We start from the raw sequence: 23,103 nt of genomic DNA, 5'->3' as shown, positions 1-23,103 counted from the left end.
GAGGAATGAGGTTAGTCGGTTGTAGACTAGCTCAAGTAGTTTAGAGATGAAAGGTAGCAGAGAGATAGGTCGGAGGTTGTCAAGATTGGAGGGATCAAGAGTTTTTTTTCAGAATGGGGGTGACAAGAGCATGTTTTAGTTGAGAAGGAAACAGTCCAGTTGAGAGCGAAAGATTAAATAGGTGAGTTAAGGCTTTGATTAGACAAGGATTGTGGACTGGGGAGTGTGGAGGGAGGGTGGTGGAAGTCTAGGGGGCTTGAGTAGTATAATGTCCCTTCTGATAGTGTCAATTTTGTTTTTGAAGTGCTCAGCAATATCTTGCGCAGAGACAGATGTGCATGGAGGGGGTGGAGAAGGGGAAAGGAGAGTGTTAAAGGTGGAGAAAAGTTGTGCTGGTTTTTTAGAAAGGGAGTTAATGAGTGAAGTAAAGTATGTTTGTTTGGCTTGGAAGAGGCTGGTGTTATAGGAACGCAGGGCAGATTTGTTGCTCCAAAAGTCTGATTCTGTACGGGATTTGCGCCAGCGACGCTCAAGTGCACATGAGTGTCTTTGGAGAGCTTTTGTATGAGCAGTATGCCAAGGTTGAAGTGGTTTGGCTCTAGAACGTTTAGTTTTTATAGGAGCAAGCTCATTTAGGGCAGTGGTGAGAGTACTATAGTAGACAGAGGTAACCACATTAGGACATGAGATGGCTGAGATATTAGAGTGAAGAGAGTCAAAGGAAGAAGAGAGATGTGACACGTCTACAGCTTGCAAGTCACGGTAAGTACGTGTTTGGGGAATAGCAGGGGGTGAGGAGGGAGTTAGTGAGAGTTGAAATGTAAGCATATTGTGATCAGAGATATACACAGACAGTGCTCCTAAATTGATTGACCCATGTTCTATAGCACATGCTTGATTAAAATACCCAAAACCTTCACTGCTGTGAATTTCCAAGAAATAACTGAAATGCGTTCTCTTAAAGCAATCCCAGTTTTTATTAAACTGTGCATAAATGGTTGGCTTGGCCTTAAGGTGGCCATACATGGGCAGATTTTTTTACTTCCAAACAACTGATTCCAGAACGTTCCGATAATATCGATAACCTATATCGATAACCTATTGGATGGTTGATGGTGTACGAACGATAGTCGGACAAACGATAGTCTTAACATTATCGTTCACATAATTGATCGGATGAGTTTAAAAGTTTTAGTTGTTCAGGGATAAAATCCCTCTTTGAGCTTGTCAGGATTGTAGCACAAGCCAACGAACATATAAGGAACAACGAACATATAAGGAACAACGAACATATAAGGAACAACGAACATATAAGGAACAACGAACATATAAGGAACAATTAACATATAAGGAACAACGAACATATAAGGAACAACAAACATATATACGGAAGGACCCTATCGTTCTTTGCTGAAAGCTTCATTTGTAACTATATGAACTATGTAAGGAAATAAATTGGTGCTGACTGCAGGAATATCACCCTATCACCTCATACAGTATGTGAAAGAAGTTTATTATGCCATAGCAAGACATAAATCCACATGTCTGCATGGAACAGGGAAGGAGAAACTGACTATATACTACAGACAGTGACACAATGCTAGCACCCCTCCTCGTCTTTTGAACAACGTTCGTCCATACACAAAACAAACGATATCTGTTCGTATAATCCTTCTCCGTGGATGGCATATCGTATGGTAAAATAATCATCAGATGATTGTTTAACGATACGATCGTTCATCGCAGAATGATAAAAGTATGGCCACCTTAAGTCATCCATAGTTATTTGTGATGTGTATTAAACCGATTGAAATCTAATTAGACCACTTTAGAGACCATAATAGTAATCAGGGAGGAACTGAGGTCACCTATTTGAAGCTTACATGCACGTTCATCTTCCTAAAGTTTTGAAAAAAAAAATAAAATGTTTTTTGATAATGTTAAAACAGGAAAACCTTAGTACAAATTGTGGTCCCTCTTTTAGACCAAGAGATGGCGAGAATACAATAAAAGTATTTTAAAGGTTTAAAATACTATTAGTCTTGAATTGTAAAGTTTTTCCATGAAGACCAAAAGATTTCTAAAAAAAAAAAAAAACACACTTTTTTAACCTTCTTTTTGTATAGACGTTTGACTTAATGGGAGGGATGTATGTGTGAATGCTATAAGAATTAAGTTGGTAAGAGCCACTGGGGTAGGCACTGCTCTCAATGTTGTATAGTCTTTGTAAAATACTGTCAGATAAGAATAGCAATGATAGATCGTGCCACTACAACTTATTAAATGTAGGGCTCACAGAAAAAAATTAATAAATACTAGGGTAACATTAGTGGTAAGTCAATCAGGGGTGTTAACAAGGTACACATATGTAATAAGAGACTGTTTGTCCAGGGGTAGTAATCCATAACCATAATATCCATAATCCATGATATATTTTCTATTAAACAGATTACCAGTAAATTCTTCCTGCTGGTATTCTTCAGTGCCATGCCCAACATGATCATACTTAAATTTCTTCTGTAAACAGCCTTATTCAGTAATCCAAAAGTTAACAAACAAGTAATGCCATAAAAGGAAAGCATTTTTAAAATTAAAGTAGTATCTATTGATTGAGCACCTACAAGTGTACAATTTATTATTGTAATTCTGTAGAGAGCAATACATGGCATTTGACCTGTTTATCTGCCTTTTAAGAACTTAATCTGTTGTACTGTGCACAGCTTATATGTCATGTATTATTATTAATACTACTACAGGTATAGGACCTGTTGTTCAGAATGCTTAGGACATGGAGTTTAATGTGTATACATGTACCTTTAAGTCTACCAAAAATATTTCAACATTAATCCAGTAGAATTGTTTTGCCTCCAATAAGGAATATTTATTATCTTACCCTGTTGATTTACTTCAAGTGGAATGGCTCTCTGTGTCAGGAACAGAACAGCAGTTATAGCTATATATGGTAGTAGTACTTTTGTATGAATTTTTATTTTAACCAGTGTGGGTAATAGTGAATTAAATTTAAATATACATGAAACTCTTTCACTTCTTGTTTTTAAGGACAAAAATCCTTTCTTTGTTTTTTTATTATAATGGAGAGATGCCCTTTCGTAATTCGGAGCTTTCTGGATAACGGGTCTCCGGACAACAGGTCCCATACCTACATTAACATTACATTACATTTTTCATCAGTGTTGTGCAGTACTTTGGCAGAAAAATAAGAAATGCAACATGTAGAACCAAAAACATGAGTTCATACATTATAGGACATAGGATCTTTCCAAGCTGCAGGCAATGTGGAATCTTTAAAAAAAAAAAAAGAAGTGCATTGTTTGGGGCTGGGCAAAGACGAAGAGCAAAGTGTTAATTTTGACTGAGCCCAATGTACTGATTGCAAAGCAAAAAGGTAATTTAATTTGGACAGATGTTGTGTACAATAAATTTCCATTACAATAAACTTAATATGGAAGTCTATGTCTAGTCATAAGCCATCAGACTTTGGCCTAAAAGGGAATGGGTGGTTGTCTGCACAGTATAACCATGACAATTTGTGCCCTCTGACCAGCCTGTTGCTGGCCAAGTACAATGCCTCTGAAGTCTTATCCACATAGCATCAGTTAAAAAATTGAGAATCGGTATCCAATCGATGTTTTGATGTGGTGAATCTCATAGGGGTGTATTTATAGGATGAGTTATTTGAAACACACAACTGCAACTGGCGAACCTGCCCCTCCACACACACACTTACACCCTGGTGCAATACAGTAGTGAGATTATCAATTTTTTATTTTTAAATCTTTTTTTCAGTTCTTGACCCCATGATCAATATTTTAAATTACTTTTTATAAATGTTATATTTTAGTAGAAATCAACTTGTCCCAAATACTGAATTTCCACATAGAGGGTGGTGCAGTTAGATACACTAGGGCAAATTCACTAACAATCGTAGTTTCGCCAGGCGCAACTTCGCCGCACTTCGCCAGGCGTAGTTTCGCCAGCGCTCCGCAAATTCACTAAAATCCGCGCATACGGCGCGAAATTCAAATTTCAATGGAGGAATACGTATCAACTACAAATGCCTAGAAAACCTTCAAATCACCAAATAAAAATTTTATTTTGCCCTACACATGTGCCCACTGTCTAGGTAAGTTGCCATGAGTCAGGAAATGTAGGGGGGAAGGAGGGGAGCCCCAAAAAAATTTTCGATCTTTTTCAGCCTATCACCCATCATGTAGAAAACACGCCAGCGTTTTTTGGGACTTAGAAAAAATTTGACTTTTTTTGAAACAATCCCTATCTACTCTATTGCGCTTCGCCAGGTCTGAGGTGGCGAAGGAAGTCTAGCATAAAAGGTAGCGTTCAGTACACTGCGCAAGTTAGTGAATTTGCGTAGTTACGTCGCTAGCGAAAATTCGCCTGGCGTAAGGGTGCGAAGTAACACTAGCGAAACTAGGCCAGCGTTCGTTAGTGAATTTGCGCAGTAACGAAAATACCAAACGCTAGCGAATTAACGCTAGCGTTCGGCGCTTAGTGAATTTGCCCCACTGTCTTTTAATTAAGTACAATTCAGAACTCTCCCTAAGATCTCCCTTTTTCAACTTGAGGGAGCTTTGAAGACACCTTTACTCAAAACACAAAAGGCAAACTCTTTGCGAACAGTCATACCAAGCGGACTGAAGACATATTACAGGTTGATGCTGAGGACTGGGATGAGCTCTCTCATGTTTACCTTCTGTAATTGGTACCAATGCAGTATTTAAACAACACTGTACAGTACACAGAATATATACCCAACATGTCCCCATTCCATGGGCCTATACTTCAAACGTGGGGCAAGCCTAGATGTGCCTACATACATTTTGGGCCTGCCCTGTGATAGGTAGAAAAAAGTGGTAACTTTTATGCAGACATTGAAAATGGCAACTGTCTGATCCCTAAAAGCATGCCTCCTTAGACTGATTGAGAACATAGTGTCAGGTACCAACATATACTCCAGAGGCTTTTATGCTAGGAAAGCAATTATTCTTTCCTATCTGTCTACAGCACCTACTGGAAATCATTACTAAATGAGCCCCCCCTTTTTAAGCTGATCCACCTGGGGCCCATAGATGAACGAACCTGCCTCATCTCCAGCACAATACATACATGCCTAATATAATGTGCCTGCACATGCGCAGAAGCGCTCATCCAGCCAGCGCAGCAGCCGGGCAGGCTGCCTAGGGCGCCTGCTGGGCTTAGCCCGGCTCTGCTAGTTGGTTTCAGATAGATCACCAGAAATAACTTTTTTCTAATGACTTTCTATTTTCTATGTGCGACGGATTTTCTAATATTGAAGTGTAAAGTGTCATTTCTCTCCTTCTGAAGCAGCTCGGGGGGGGGGGGGGTCGCCAATCCTGTAAACTGTTCTAAATGGATACATTTAGTTGATACATTTCTTATCTTTGTCCCTGCTGAGCAGAAATCTCTGGGTTTCATTACAGGCAGCTGTTAGAATTGATACAATAGTTGCTAATATTCCAGAGATGCTGCTGAGAAACTAACTGTTGAAACTAAATGTTGCAAAATTGTAACAGTACAGAGTCTGCATCTGAATTACTGAGCTGCCAGACTCAAACACCAGAGACAGGAACATTCACAATCCTATTTTATTATGTCAGTCAAGCAAAATGAACTTTAATTACACTGTATATATTATATAAAACTTGTTTCCATCAGTGTGGGAACTCATAATTATATCAAGCAGGCAGGAGCCATTTTGCGGACACTGTTACAAAGACAAGCCTTGTATCATCTCAGAATCTTGTTTGTGCACCAGAATGGGGGACCTGATGTCCATCCCCATGCCCTGGCTACACAATCAAATGTTTAAGAGATCTGTTGGAATGTGAGGAGAGCAGTGATATCTAGGAAGTGCTGAATGGAAAGTAAAAGTAATTGCTTGTCCCGCCTCAATGCCTAGGCATAGAGGAGGGGCAGGCAATATTTGATTGACAGCTGAGATTTTTAAATGAGTTTACAAAAGCTATGAATGCTTTAATAAAAAAAAGAATTTGGATTTCATGTTTAATTTGAAAAGGACTTTTATTATACAGCTTTTTATGTCTGGGTGACAGGTCCACTTTAAACTTAGATTTTGGAAAAAACTTAAAAAATATGTAATGGAAAGTAATTGAAAAAAGTCTTTATTTCTGGGGAACAATCTAAAAACAACTGAATTGAAAAAAGTGTTTGGAAGGTAAACAACCCCTTTAAGGATGGCATTTTGTTTTGCTTAAGCTGATTTTCATACCTCCCAACATTTAGGAAACAGAGAGACAAAAAGATTTGGCATGTGTAGTGTGCCCATATATTTGGCCATGGCCATTTGTGTGGCAACACCCCCTAATTACCATGTTCATTTTACAGAATTTGGCAGGTTATGAAAGTTTGAACACATTTCTGTGGTTTTTATATGTTATTACAGTTTTGCAAATGAAGGTGAATTGCCCTTTAAGCTGTGAGTCCAAGTTCTTATCTTATCAAACTGTCACAAAAGTATGTCAAGTATCTATTCTGGGCTGTCTGCCAAGACGCAATTAAGTTATAAACTTTGTATCTGTTTCTGGCTGTTCGGTGCAGCAGATCAAAGAGAAACCTGGGACTTATCAGTACAAATCCGTGACAGCGGGTTGAGCTGTCAAAAGCGGGACTGTCCCGCTCAAAACGGGACAGTTGGGAGGTATTGATTTGGCAGATGGCAAATCTTACCATGTGCCATCATTCTAAAAGGAGTTGTTCACCTATACATTAAAGGGATACCGTCATGGGAAGAAGTGTTTTATTTCAAAATGCTTCAGTTAATAGTGCTGCTCCAGCAAAATTTCTACACTGAAATCCATATATCAAAAGAGCAAACAGTTTTTTTTTATATTTAATTTTAAAATCTGATATGGGGCTAGAAATATTGTCAGTTTCCCAGCAGTTTGTGCTGTGACAATCTTCAGTCACTCTTTACTGCTGTACTAACAGTTGGAGTGATTTTACCCCCAGCAGCCCATCAGCAGAACAATAGGAAGGTAACGAGATGGCAGTTCCCTAACACAAGGGTGTGTATGAGGCTGTGAGTTTTTCCCAGGCCCATTTTGGGTCTGGGGGGAGCGTTTTTTCTGCAAACTTTGCAGATTGTGAGGATTTCTGTCAGGAGAAACCTTTTTCCACCTGTTCCTGCTTTTCCACAACAAATTCCTCCTAAAAATGAGGAAGAAGATGGCGGCCATTGCTGGCCAAGCAGTGAGGGGTCTAAGAAGAAGACTACTGCTCCCGGTTTGGCAGCAGCAGTTTAGAACATTCAAGTGTGCAAGAAGGTGCTGGTTATGGCTAAGAGTGAGAAGGAGAAGGCACCTCTACATGCAGTGTTCCATCTGTAATGGAGTCTCCCAAGAAAGTGAATACCCTGTGTGATCATGGAGGAGTGGAGGCTGCTGGAAATGGTGCTGGGAGGCCAGAGACTGTGGGCTTAGCTGGGCCAAAGAGCCAAATAATCAATGCCCTGAAAAACATTAAAGTATTGGAAGAGAAAACATTTTGGGGGGGAGTGTTAGTAACATGGTGGCTGGACTGAGAGATCTAAAGCCGTAAGGAAACTTGTTTTCATGGCTAATGACTTGGAGGACATTGAGAATAACATTACCAGGGTTCTGGGAGTCATACAGCCCTGGAAAGAGCTTTGCGATAATCAAGAGAGATTCCAGGAAATGGAGGAAAATGAACTGAAAAAGTTACTTAAAGGGATCCTGTCATCAGAAAACGTGTTTTTTTTTTTTCAAGACGTGGATCAGTTATTAGTGCTACTCCAGCAGACTTCTGTACTGAAATCCATTTCTCAAAAGAGCAAACAGATTTTTTTATATTCAATTTTGAAATCTGACATGGGGCTAGACATTTTGTCAATTTCCCAGCTGCCCCTGGTCATGTGACTTGTGCCTGCACTTTAGGAGAGAAATGCTTTCTGGCAGGCTGCTGTTTTTCCTTCTCAATGTAACTGAATGTGTCTCAGTGGGATATGGGTTTTTACTATTGAATGTTGTTCTTAGATCTACCAGGCAGTTGTTATCTTGTTAGGAGCTGCTATCTGGTTGCCTTCCCATTGTTCTTTTGTTTGGCTGCGGAGGGAGGGAGGGCGTGTGATATCACTCCAACTTGCAGTACAGCAGTAAAGAGTGATTGAAGTTTATCAGAGCACAAGTCACATGACTTGGGACAGCTGGGAAATTGACAATATGTCTAGCCCCATGTCAGTTTTCAAAATTGAATATATATAAATCTGTTTGCTCTTTTGAGAAATGGGTTTCAGTGCAGAATTCTGCTGGAGCAGCACTATTAACTCATTCATTTTGAAAAAAAAATGTTTTTCCCATGACAGTATCCCTTTAAAGACATTTATTTTTCTAAAGAGACTGTAATTCCTGGGAGTGACAATGTGGGGCCTTTGTGTGCGGATTCCCAGGTCCCATTAGTATGGCCACTAGTGCCCAGCACTAGTGGCCATACTAATGCCAATATAAATGCTTTGAGTGTGGCTGGTGTGATCATGCCCAGTGCAGTGAGTTTGCCCAGTGCCAGTGTGTCAGGTGCAAGTGTGCAGTGTAACAAGGCTGTAGGGAGTACTAACATGTCTGCAGTGAGTACTAACATGGCTGCACCCCTGACTAATAAAAATGTATGTGACGCTGCAGTAAGAGAGAACGTAGCTGGTGAAAGCTGTGTCAGGATGCAGGGAATCCTCCTGTAAATAGTGGAAGTGAAGGGACACAAGGGAGGAGAGGTGTTTGGGATGGAAAGAAACTGTTTAGGCAGAATGTCTCTGAGGTGGGTGAGAGTCAGGCCAGTAGGAGAGAATGCAGTGAAAATCAAGTGGTTGAAGGAGAGGCGTGAGTTCCCAGGGCGCAGGTTTGTAGCCAGGAATCTCATCAAAGAGTCATTGGGCTTTACCCCTGCAGGTGTGTTTGGGCTGGTAAGTGGCACAGACACTGAGTTTGATCTGAGCTTTAAACTGTCTCAGGGTCTGGATGAGGGTAAGAGAAAAGCCCCAGAGTGGGAGGGGTTTAGTGTGATCCCAGTCTCCCGTTCTGAGATCAAGACCATCACCACTATGTTTGACAGAGTGTGTGCCCCCGGAAGATGTGATGGTCTTGCTAAAGAGGCAATGCACTGTCCTGTTCCCCCTTACCCCACTGTATGATGAGGAGGGTTTCTGGATAGGAGGACGGAAGGTACAGGTCAAACTGCACATGAATTTCCATGTTACACTTTCCCAATTCCTTCTTTATTGCTAAGGACAGGGGGGTTTGTTTCTATCTCGGTCAACCCAGGGTGTGTTTCAGGTGTGGCTCAAACAGACACTTTGCAGCTAAATGCCCAGTGGTGAAGTGCGACCCCTGTGGTGAAACTGGGCATCCCAGTAATGAATGCCAGGAAATCTACTGTAATTTGTGCCTGAAGTTAGGACATGCACACCTTTCTTGCCCTGATGCCTGGCACAACATTGTTAGAGATTGCCCGAATTTACAGGAGGAAATTGGCCAGGGAATGGAGATTGTGGAGGAGGGTGCCCCAACATCTGAAGTGGTGGGATCAGAGAGGGAGGTTGTACAGCCGGAATCCAGTGCCACATGCAGTAAGGTGGTAGGTAGGGCAGCGGGGAAGTTACCCAAAGAGAACGGTGAGCAGAGGGCCGTCAGCCTAGGAGAGGGGAGGAGTGGAGAGTGGTGGGAAAAAAAGCCTCAGTTAAAAAGATAAACACCCCCCCAAAAATGGTGCTAACAACAGGCAATAGGTTTGTTCTGACAGAAGGTAAAAGCTGGGGAGATCTGGCTGAGGAAGAGGAGGAGAGGCTGAGGGATGACGAAAAGAGAGAGAAGCGGAAGGCTGGAGCCTTGGGAAAAAGGAACAGAAAGAGGAAAGAGGGGCAGGAAGAGGTTTTGAGTCAGGAAGAGGAATGGGAGTCCCTAGAGGAGGATATTGAGATTTACTTGGAGGGTGAGGAAAGAACCCCAAAATTGCAAGTGAAAAAGAGTGGTGAGGAAAGTGGTGGTGCCAGGCACAAGCTAAACAGGATTTAATTATAAGAGAACATACCGTATATACTTGAGTATAAGCCGACCCGAGTATAAGCCGAGGTACTTAATTTTACCTACAAAAACTGGGAAAATGTATTGACTCGAGTATAAGCCTAGGGTTAGAAATGCATTTTAGGACATCTTCAGCAGAACACACGCTCCTGTGTGCGCTCTGCTAGGGAAGAAATAGCCTCTTACTCACTGATCCGAAGAGACTGCAATAACACCTCCGTGCTGCCCACACTTACTGTTTTAATCCCCCCCCTGATGACTTGGTCCTCCCTCTTTAGCCCTCACTTCTCACACTCACGCAGAAGTGTGTGTTCTGCTGAAGACCTAAAATGCTTTCTTCAAGTATTGGTGTATAGATAGACTCCGCGCTTTGTGTTGTTGGAATCGGTATGGCAGCACCCACTTAAATCATGGGACCCACTAGTCTCTGGGGATAAATATAGTATATAGAGTGGTGGTGCGCTCTTGCGCTTCTTTATATCTGCAAAAAGAAAAAATGTGCTATCATGTAATACAGTTGGTATCAGTCGAGTGGTTGATACAATTGGCTCTACTCGCATTCAATTAGAAAGGTAGCGTTCGTATATGTATGTATACTGGGGATCTCCTCTGTAGTTGGTCATGTATGCAGCTGTACGATCGTTCTGTGCAACTATTGGGTCCTGAAGTTTCTGTGCATTTAGCGTGTGGAGGCAATGGGGATCTCCTCCGTGGTTGTTCCTAATGGAAAAAACTGTGCATAGTGAAATACAGACAGGGTCTTCAGCCGGCCCGCACTGGGCTTGTACTTACAGGATATGCTGCTTTACTATCGCTCTATACAGATAAATCTCAGGTGTGCAGATTTATGATCGCTTTGTACAGCTGATTGTACAAAACTGCTCTCACGGAACCAATTAAAACAAGGTTCCCCAAAGTTCAAACGGCAGCATATGGAATTTAAGTAATCAGAAACTGAAAGTGCGGGAAAAGAAACGCCACGAGGCAGACAACCCCCTCCCTGTAAAGGAGGAGCAACAGCCTTCATACACTGAACATACTGAGCCACAGAAACTGCAGGACCCGGGATTCAGCTGTACAAAGTGATCATAAATCGACACACCCGAGATTTATCTATATAGAGCGATCGTAAAGCTGCTATATTGCGAGAATAAGGTGTGTGGTGCGTGACTCAGGTCCATTTATAACCACACTCGATACAATATACAGTACCAACCCGACCCTATATTCCACCAGTCTGTTCACAAACTGTGGGTCACCAGTACTTCACTACTGTTGGGATAGATGTGGACAAATTTCCACCACTGTGACTAAAAAACCCACATCGTTATTCCAACTTTCAAGTACCGTTTACTAGCTGTTGACCTTGAGTCTACTCAGCTTCCTCACCTAACCTTTGTTTTAACATACACCTTACACTAATTTTGTTTCATATTAATTTTAGGATGTGATCAATAAAAGTTATGTTTTACCTTTTTCTTTGGGAACGCAGATAATAAGTGTGGGAAGGTGCAACAATATAGGTCATACTTTCTTCTTTTTTTTTTTTGTGTAATCTCAATAGTAAAAGCCAGGTCACACTGCGTCACATTCAGTTGCATTGAATAGGAGAAACAACAGCCTGCCAGAAAACAGTTCCATCCTAAAATGCTGGCTCTTTCTGAAAGCTCATGACCAGGCAAAATGACCTGAGATGGCTGCCTACACACCAATATTACAACTAAAAAAATACACTTGGACTTCCGGGAGGCGGGCCTTTGCAATAGCCGCATTTTAGAGAGCTCCGATCTCTCTTGGACTAAAAACGCAGGCATTAATTACCCCATTGTGTCTTGGGCTGGGTAATCATTGCGCATTGGGAGCTGCAGGATCAGAGCACCATCTGCCCAAAGTTTTTCCCCGGAAGCCTTGACTCTGCTTCTCGGCCGTTCTGATGAGTGAGTGACACTGCAGGCGCATTTTTTACTTACCGCGAGGCGGATTCTATCACTGCCCGGTGCTACCGTGCTGAGCCCTGAGATTTGGGAGGGTCGCTGCTGCAGTCCAGCGTGTCTGGCGGGTTTGATCATCCGCGTGCGTGCAGTTGTGGCTCTGCCAGTCCGGGCACCAGTCTGCGCATCCATTTTACGTGGACTGGACCTGCTTTCCAGATCAGGCTCAGAGTGGTAAGCAGCAAATTGTGAGCACTTTATAACACCTGTTTGGGACTCTTGGGAATGCCCACAACCTGCACCTGATTTATGCATATTTGCTATAAGTTCCCCTCACTTTGTTCTCTTTGAGATTTTTTTTTTTTTCAAGGAGACTCAATTGATTTAGTTTGGCTATACAGAACCCATCTCAAACGCAGCATCATAATCTTACTTTTTGTTCAACACAAATATTTTGCTACAAGCATTACTCTTCTTTTTTTGAGCACTGTTATTGTATTTGGGGACACTATCTATATCAGCCAATACATTGTCGGGAATTTGTACCAACAGTACTGCAGTACTCACAACTGTATAACAACGCCACACTCCGAGAAAGGCCAAGCTTGGTCAATATAGCTTGCAGTGATATTGCCATATAATCACCCTTACCAGTTATGAAACCTGACTTTACATTCTAAGATGTGATATTTTACTGACCCATTAAAAGGTCCCCTGTCAGATTCTCTTCAGTACAGCTTACCTCCATCTGTGGTTTGAATCCCACCTTATTATTTTTCTAAATCTTCAGTCAACATGTATAAGTATTTGACGAATCAATCACTGTCCAAGCAAGATAAAGTTACCAAAACAGTATACAAAGACCATCTCAAGGACAAAGGGGAAGAGAAACGTAAACATGCAAAAAAAATCTCAAGATCCTCCTTTTTGTGAATCAGCTGACTGGATGGATTTGCCAGTGGATGGCTCCGAAAATTCATCCTCAACACCACAATCTGATACCATACATAAAGCCTCGCTGCCTACTTCAATGGCCGCAGATCTCACTGCAGTATTGGGTCCTCTATTAGATCAAAAACTGGCTTCCTTGGACATTAAACTGACCGAGGTTTTGGAGCAGTTATCATCACAAACCAACAGACTACAAGAGGCTGAACAACGTATATCTCAAACTTGGAGGATGATCTTGAAAAAGCCAAACAACAAATTGATTGTCAAGACCATGAAATAATGATCCTCTCAGAGAAGGTAGATGACCTGGAAAATAGGAGCCGACGCAACAATCTGAGGATGATTGGTATTCCTGAATCAACAAAAGGCATCCAGCTGGAATGTTTTCTCACAAAACAACTGCCAGAGGCCTTAGATCTTAAGGATATCTCACCTCTGGTAATTGAACGATTTCAGTGTCCGGAGAAATCGTCAGACAACTGCCCTTGGCTGGTGATAATAAAACTATTAAATTACTCTGATAAAATTAAGATTTTGGCCGCGCACAGAAAACAAGACAACTTTACTTGTCACCAAACAAAACTCCTTATCTTTCAGGACTTTTCTGCTCTGGTACCGGCTAAGCGGAGATCCTTTGCTCCTGTGTGTAAAATCCTCTATAAGTCAGGTTGTAAATTCTCCTTGCTTTATCTTGCTAAGTTAAGAGTGATGGAGAATGGTAAGCTATGGTTCTTTGAAAAACCTGAAGATGCACTTCACCACTTTGGCTCAGACCATGATTGACTAAAATCCCTACGCAAGTATATTTCTATGTTTTATGAAGGTTTTGAATAGTGGGGAACGGTAGAAAGTCATTCTTACGATTGTTCTTGAAAAAATCTATTACTGTACTTTTGCGATAATGTTTATCACTACTTTCTTTTGGGGACCAAATGTAGTTGGTCAGATTTCATGACTAAATCAAAGTTTTGTAGATGTGCTTATCGAGCAAACAAAATATACTATTGTAAATATATATGGGCCTAATGATGCCATTCCCAGTTTCTTTACAGAACTTTTTGCTTCTCTAGCAGCATGTGGTCCAGCTACACTCATAGTAGCAGGAGATATGAACACTACCTGGGACCCGATTCTTGATCGCACAGTTGTACCCACCCCCTTCCGGCTGGCCCCTCAGATTTGGCTAGTTTCAGCAAATTCAATAGATAGTTGGCGTTTATTGAATCCTGATGGTAGAGACTACACATTTTATTTGAACCCACATAGATCCTTTTCACGTATAGATTACATCATGCTTTCCCAGACTCTAGTAGGTTGCCTCTCTCACACAAAAATATACAATATTTCTCTATCTGACCATGCATTAATATCTGCAGTTTTTGATATTCATTCAATTGAACCTAGGCAACGACAATGGACATTTCCAACCTTCCTAGCCAACTCAGATGATTTATAATTGTACCTACAAAATAAATGGGCAGATTATGCTGATGATAATCTAGAACACTTAGATAATATCACTCTATTTTGGTTAGCATCAAAGGCGGTTATGAGGGGACATATCCTCTCTTATACGGCTCGACTAAACAAGCACTTTAGAGAAAGGTTATTGTGACGAACATTGTACTTAACTGTTACATATCGAACCTATCTTGCTACAGATACCGAATTGAACCGTCAAGCATACATTACAGCTAAGCAAGACTTAGATACTTTGTTGACTGATAGAGCTAAGAGAAACCTAGAATACCAGAAGAATAGATTTTATCGATGGGGAAATAAATCTGGCTGCCTCTTAGCTAATTTGGTGTGTAAGGCAAAAGGTACATCATTTATCCCTACGATTAGATCAGGGGGGGATTAGATAGAATTCACTGGAAATCCTTCATGATTTTCAATCATATTACCAGTCTCTGTATCAGGCACCTACAGACTCAATGCAAGAGGGAGTGGAATATCTTCGATCAGCAAATTTGCCTAAACTATCGCAACCTCAAAGAGACATAATTGATGTCCCCTTAGCAGAACTGGAAATAAATTATATTATCAATCACTTGCTGGTAATAAAGCACCAGGTCTTGATGGGTTCTCGAGTGAATATTACAAAATCCTACTACAAGTAGTGATGGGCGAATTTGTGGCGAAAAGATTCCCGAAACGGCCGTGAAAATTTGCTGGCAAAAATTAGTCGGCGTAAAAAAATGTTGCGTCAAAAACGAGACCGCGGCACTGTTTCGCATTTTCTTTGCCGTTTCATGAGTTTCACGGGAAATTCACAAATTTTTCGGCGAAGCAAAACGGCGCAAATTCGCCCATCACTAAAGAGAAGCATTTACTCCAATTTTGCACTCTTTATATCAGAATATCCTACAATTGGGTGAGGTTTGGGATGGATTCAGTGACGCACAAATTAACTTGATTCCTAAAAAGGATAGGCAATTAGATCAAATAGAATAGTACAGGCCCATATCACTACTCAATCATGATTACAAAATCTTTACTAAACTGCTGGCCCTCCGATTGCAAAATTTCCTGCCAAATCTTATAACACCAGAACAGCTGGGATTCACACGTAACAGACAATCTGTAAAAACAATACGTTCCACATTAGCAGCAATAAATGTAGATTCCCAGAAACAAAATTCTGAAACCTTAGTTGTCAATTTAGATGCCGACAAGGCATTTGACAGGATATTCCACTCTCAGCTGATCAGATTAGTTAAATTTAGACATTTTGGACCTCTGTTTATAAAAGCCATTTCTATGCTATACCGTCCCTCTCAGGCCAAACTTTATGTTAAGGATACCCCTCCCCTCAATTTCTCCTTGCTTGAGGTACCCATCAGGGGTGCCCCCATTACTATTTAATTTGGCTCTCGACCCTTTCTTGCAGGTATTGCTTGCTTCTCCAGCCTTTTAAGGGATATAAATTGGCCCTATCCAATTTCTCACCAAACATCTGTTTGACTTCTCTCTTACATTTGGACGAGAAACAAATCCACAGAATAACTATATTGGACACCCATGAGCAGGGCTTCACACAAGTTAGACACTTAATGTGTAATCCCACAAATCCTTATACCATTTCTGAACTCAAAGAACGATATCCCTCAGTGACCTGGAATTTTTTCTCATATTTACAAGTTAGGCACTATGCGCAAACAGTGACTCGCATTATTCCAGCTCAGGATGTAGACAATCCGATGTATCGCCTATTTCGATCAGACACAATACGACCTTCCACCTCCCTTTTGTATAAAATCTTAAAAGCACCAATGTCCGACAGGGACTTTGACAGAGGTATAGGGAAATGGCTGCATCAAATTCCATATCTTACACGAGACAAAACTATTTAGCTTACACGTAAAATAGTTATTTCTAAATTCAAGCCACTTCCATGTCATGTTTTTAAATATACTGCACATGGGATATCTCTCCCGATATACGGAAAAAGGTGGGTTGGTCGGATTTGGATGCCTGTCCAAAGTGCCAGGCCTTGAAAGCTGACATTTATCATTGTTTATGGTCCTATCTGTTGATCAAACCGTTTTGGAATGCGGTCACTGACTATTATAAACTCACACTACATATTCATATATATCTTACACCTACGTGGGCAATCTTTGGAGACACAGCGAAAATACCAACAGTCGACAAGAAATTTGCAAACATTGTCTCGGCGGTCGGTAGAAAAGCTATACTACAGTGCTGGATATCGAATTTGCCTCCTTCACTTGAAGTCATGTTTACTAAACTTGATTATACTTACAGTATGGATTGGCTGGAATCCACTCTTGATAGAGAGCGAAGGGTTACATCTTTTTTTGCCACCTGGACAAAATACATACAAACACTACCCTTTGTTAGACAAAAGAGAAAATGTGTTCAGATTCACTACTTGGTATATGTCTGAAGAATTAGCAGGGAGAAATCCTTTAATGGATACTTTAATAAGTGAGAATATCCAATCAACACGTTGATAGTCTTTCATGTGACATAATCATTGGTGAGTGATGTGAGGTTCTAGGTTGGGAGGAGGGTGGAAAGATATTCTGTTCAAGGTTCAAAGTATTGTAATTCTCAATGTACACGTCTAATCATTAAATGGTCAAAGAATCTGTAGACCTACTCCAGTTTATGTTTGTGACCCTCATTTACAATTGTATTGGCATGTTGCATTTTGTTTGTGAACATGAATCTGCTTGGTGCAAACAATAAAAAAAAATACACTTGCTGGTTTGTGGAACTAAATTTTATATTGTAGACTGAATTATTTGCAGTGTGAACACTGTCATTTAGAAATAAAAAATACATCCTAAAAATCATGACAATATGCAATTGGGCTCCATTTTTTATTTTTTTGTGGCTTTTTAATTATTTAGCCTTTTGTTCAGCGGCTCTCCAGTTTGGAAATTCAGCAGCTAATTGGTTGCTAGGATTTAAATTAGCAACCAAGCAGTTGATTGAATGAGAGCTTGGAATTTGAATGGCCTGCATAGAAAGGTGAGTATTAAAAATTAACAAGCTCTGTTTTGTATTTTGTTAATGCATTATCTATAAATCTTGTTTGTGCTCTAGAATGGGGGACCTGGTGTCTATGCCCATGCACTGGGTACACAAATATATGATGAGAAGAGAGGGATGTGGGAGTACAGTGTATAAAATGGAAAGTAATCGGCTGCCCTGCATGTGTGTGTGTGTGTGTGTGTGTGTGTGTGTATATATATATCTATATCTATATCTATATAAAACAAAAAGGTCCGCACTCTCAGGACTTACTTGAAAATAAAAAATGTTTTATTAAAAGACTAGCGAGGCCTTTCTCAAAGTAAAGAAAAACACATAATGAATGTCTTAAATACAAAAAGATGGCGGGAAGTGTAAATTGGCTGACCAATCATAAACGTCATCAAGTCATTAAATAGTTAAATACAACTATACATTTGTACTGTACTTACAAAAATAAGACTATAGCTGTTAAGACCGTCCCAATTAAATTAAAACCCCCTTCGTTAAATTTTTAAAAACAATACTAAGTAACAGTCACTTCCTATTAGGTGTTTATCTCAAATTAAACTTTCTGTTACATAGTATCAAAAACATGAGTAGGTGAAAGATCTGAAATAAGTGACCCTCATCTATGAAATAATAATCGGATCTATATCAAGTGGAATATTACCGGTATATAGTTTACAGGCCAGGACCAGTATCCATATTTATAAAAACTATTGGGGTATTAACCCCCACTTGTGACAGCGAGCAATTGGTTAATATAAACCTGTGAATGCTGGAACACAGTGTTACCTAATGGTACTGCATGCTACGGGGCAAATCTACATATGTGTATTATAGCAAAACAACATGTGCTTTAACCCCTAATAACCATAACTCTAGAAGTTGTTGAACCCAGTGCTATTAGTTAACAACATAATGTGATAAACTCATATTATCAGTGTATAAGTATCCATCTAATATTATATGTATCAACCTAAAAAGTGTGTATTAACCCTGAATAATAATCAATTATTTAAAATATATAAACCCCATTTTACTAAACTAAAAAATCACAAATGTACAAAGAAAATACAGTTATAAAAATACAAAGAAGGAAGGCAGTCCTTTAAGTTTAATTGTTACCTCGTGGAGAATCGGAGGCATGAATTACTGTTAACAACCATTCAAAAAATTAGAAAAAGATAATAAAAGCCCCCACACTCTCGAATAAGTTAAATTAATTATATAAATTATAACGTGAACCAATCAATTGATAAATATAAAGTGCTTGTGCTAATAAAGAGAACTTGCTTGGTTAATTAAAACCTTCTAATAGGTTTAGATAGATATTAAACAATTGGCAAAACAACAAGTTCAGAAAAGCATAGAGTTGCTTTTTCTGTATATTAAAAATAGCCAGTGCCAACTTGTTAAATTATGTACTGAGTCTATAAGTAATAGATTCAAAATTCCAATAAGTTATAAAGTGCAAGTGCTCAAATGTTTACAGTCACCGACTGGGTGTGGTTCGAAATAAATAATTTATGCAAGTGCTAGTGCATTATAAAATCACAAGGTAATTCATTAGCAAAATTAGTTTGAGAAAAAGGAACCAGGACCGTCATTCAAGGAAAATTAAGTAGGAAAAGGAAAATAGTGTAGAGGTGGAGAAGTCCCAAAGAAACTGCTGCCTATTATTTTCTAAGCCCTGGGACCCCACACGGGGAGAAAGTAGTACACTGAGGACTGTGGTCTCGTGTATTACATAACCTATCTCTTAAAAGAGCTAAAATAACCTAAAAAACCACAAATCCACCAGTGCCATATAAATAACAGAGAATGAAGAAATTGAATGCGGTTCCCTGGACCAGGCTATGAGTATTCAAATTCAGTTAAAAAAGTTTTTTCCTAGGTGATCGAAATAGTATTAGGATCTGAACAAAAATTAAAATAAAAATATTGTGAAGAGAGACTCTGCCAACGCGTTTCGCTAATAAGCTTTGTCAAGGCAAAATATTATATATATATATATATATATATATATATATATATATATATATATATATATATATATATATATATATATATATATATATATATATATATTTTGTTCGTCGAGCTGGAGTACTCATGTAATAGAAGACAAGCTGCCTGGGTGCAGGTCAAAGAGATACTGTCATGGGAAATCTGTTAATTGTGCTGCTCTAGCAGAATTTTGCACTGAAATCCATTTCTCAAAAGAGCAAACAGATTTTTTTATATTCAATTTTGAAATCTGACATGGGGCTAGACATATTGTCAATTTCCCAGCTGCCCCAAGTCATGTGACTTGTGCTCTGATAAACTTCAATCACTCTTTACTGCTGTACTGCAAGTTGGAGTGATATCACACCCTCCCTTTCCCCCCCCAGCAGCCAAACTAAAGAACAATGGGAAGGTAACCAGATAACAGCTCCCTAACACAAGATAACAGCTGCCTGGTAGATCTAAGAACAACACTCAATAGTAAAAACCCATGTCTCACTGAGACACATTTAGTTACATTGAGAAGGAAAAACCGCAGCCTGCCAGAAAGCATTTCTCTCCTAAAGTGCAGGCACAAATCACATTACAAGGGGCAACTGGGAAATTGACAAAATGACTAGCCCCATGTCAAATTTCAAAATTGAATATAGAAAAATGTTTGCTCTTTTGAGAAATGGATTTCAGTGCAGAAGTCTGCTGGAATAGCACTATTAACTGATGCGTTTTGAAAAAAAACACGTTTTCTGATGACAGGATCCCTTTAATAATATTATGTAAATCAAACTACTGGAAAAAAACACACTCACAGGACTTGTAAGGTGAAACTTTTCTTTTTGTTTTGCAACTTACAAGTCCTGTGAGTGCGTTTTTCCAGTAGTTTGATATATATATATATTTTTTTTTAATAAAATCAGAATGTGTTCAGTTTGAAAGAGATATTTATTATACAACTTTTTACGTTTGGAAACGTTTTCAGTGTTAATGAAGGGTCAGCATTCTCTTTCATTTTGATGCAATTACATGATTTAATAGATATTCAGAATGACATCAATACAAAGGTGTTTCTGGATGTTTTGTTGCCAGCGCTGGGGGAAATTTAGCACGGGCCCCATCTGCCATCGCCCTTATAATCCGATTTATAGAAGAATCGATGGGATGCATGGCAAGGTCTTGATGAGCTTGTTTTGAAAGAGAGCTCTTAATATAAATGAAAAACTCCCCTAATAATACAGAGCAATAATAACAAAAAAATATTTGACTTTACAAATGTTAACCTCATGTTCATACATTACTACAATACAGTTACAGTTTGTCAGTATTTTGTTACATTCATAAACAGTCCTAACGTGTTCATCATGAAAACTATGTGTATGTTTTATTTTATGACTTCAGTTGCCATAATACTTATAGGAGCCCTGGGATTTCCCAAGAAGAATTAAAAGACAAAATGTTTGTCAAATGTCCAGTATGTAATTACTTTATTCATATTGCCACTGTTTACTGCTATGCAAAACATGTACATCGAAAAGTTTGCAGTGTTCTTTCCCCTTAACTTAGTTGTTGGATTTAATGATGTGGTAGGCATATTCATATGATTTTGATAATACATCGGAGTGTATATCTTCTTACATTACCAGCAATGCAGTGATTTAAATGGAAGGGAAATTGGAGAGTCCCAGGGAGATAAGTAAAACAAAATAACAACAATATACCTAGGGTCATCCAATCAGTCTGCATTGTTATAGCAATAATATGTCACTTTCATTTTTTAGGTAAACACTAGGGTGGGGGGTGCTGGGTTAGAAAAACCCAGTAGTCTACAATGGTGTTACTTCTACAAAGTATTACATATCAATTTAAAGGTATTTAATTATGGTAATCCACCATAATTATAACATATGGGTCACAATTCTGAGAGGGCTTGAGCAACAGGTATGCAATATGAGATGTAAAATCATTTCAATCTGTCATAATGTGATAATTTTAGACGTTTGCTTTTCAGTACAAATTAAGCCCTTAGTCAGAGTTGTCAAATTGTAGTCCGTTTGTATTGTCTGTTCATAATGGTAGATTAATAGATCACTCTTAAGGTTGCCATAGATGCACCGATAATATCGTAGAAAAAAATGTTCATATCATATTCGGTGCGTGTATGGTGGGAAACAAGCCGACCGTTGTCGGCAGAAGACTTGGCTATCGGGCTCGTCTGAAAATTTTGATTGGACGCCCTTGACGGCACCCAAACATCTCCCATTTTTAGTGCTGAATCGGCAGATACAGCTAGAATTGGCACAGCACTCTCTAATATATTGAAAAGACTTCCTCAACCCAACTTTTGGGTGGTGCAGGAGAGAGAATAATTTAAGATTGGATAATATTAACAAGTATCTCAAAGTCTTCACTCGGTATTTAGACTACAATTTATTGTGTTTAATTTCAATTATTCTCACAGCTACCCGATTCATTAATTAATGACACATAAATCAATGCAAATTATACATAATTCATTAAAACACATATTAGTTAATTTATAAAGTGCATAAATTTAAAGCTTAAAATTATATCTCAGTTAATCAGCATTTAGTAAAGTTCATCATTAGTTCATATTTGATTTGATTGTTATAGACCGATTGTTATGGATGTATTAATTCCTTAGTTGATTGATTTGTTAGTGTCCCAAATGAATTCATAGATTATACAAATGCTTCTGTTAAAATAAAGAACACTGAGGATACGTTAGCCCTGTTTTTTTCTGCTGCTTAATTATTCACGCTGCCAGTTCATATTATTACCACTTATAAAAGTCGACCTTCCAATCGGAAACAAAGTGGAAACAATTGTATCAAATTGTGGCAAGAGTCAGTCCTGTAAAACCTCTTACTGCAGGCTACTTAGAGAAGCAACAAAGTCACAGAAAAGTAAAGTGATAGATACAGTTACTTAGTCTTGCGGATGTTCCGTGCTGTGATTTTTCCGAGGCCCAGGGTTTACCAAGAAGTGCTGCGCTTTCCACTGCTTCTAGTAAATTAACGCAGAGGCTAATGCCAATATACGCTACCGCTTCGTGGGTGCTGCAGTAGTTGCTCCTGGTTATGGACGCTGCGGTACGTGCGTCTCACCTTGCCCGTCTTAAGGAACCTTTATATATGATCTCCACATGAAGTCTTCGCCATGGCGATACTTGTAAAGTTTATTTCAGGCTGCGGGTCTTTTCTCATTTGCGCCGGCATTGGGAGAAACAGCAGACAGGGGGGAAGCAATATCCTTCAGTGGCTGCACGCCAACGCCTGACGAAGCCGAGGACGGTGAAACGTGCGTTGATTTGTGTCACCAATTAATGAATCGGGTAGCTGTGAGAATAATTGAAATTAAACACAATAAATTGTAGTCTAAATACCGAGTGCAGACTTTGAGATACTTGTTAATATTATCCAAAAGTTACGTGTGTAACTTTTATTAAATTTTCAGTTGATCAGATTACATCAATCCGCATAACTTTACGTGTGATCTGTGTAGTAGTCAACAGCCCCTGATTGTGCAGCATGGGTTTTAGCCATATTTCAGATGTAATCTGAGCTAAAATTATGTTTACT

At 39.4% G+C, this 23,103-nt stretch overlaps 1 protein-coding gene across 3 annotated transcripts in view; it reads left to right on the top strand.

Annotated features, from left to right (window-relative positions):
• Window positions 1-23,103, top strand: part of grb10.S (growth factor receptor bound protein 10 S homeolog) — a 180,888-nt gene that overhangs the window by 135,481 nt on the left and 22,304 nt on the right. The gene's annotated exons all lie outside the window — the stretch shown is intronic.

The sequence above is a fragment of the Xenopus laevis genome, chromosome 6S (genome assembly GCF_017654675.1).
Source record: "Xenopus laevis strain J_2021 chromosome 6S, Xenopus_laevis_v10.1, whole genome shotgun sequence".
Lineage (NCBI taxonomy): Eukaryota > Metazoa > Chordata > Amphibia > Anura > Pipidae > Xenopus > Xenopus laevis.
Note: the sequence above shows the minus strand (reverse complement) of the source record. Positions and strands in the feature narration are given on the sequence as shown.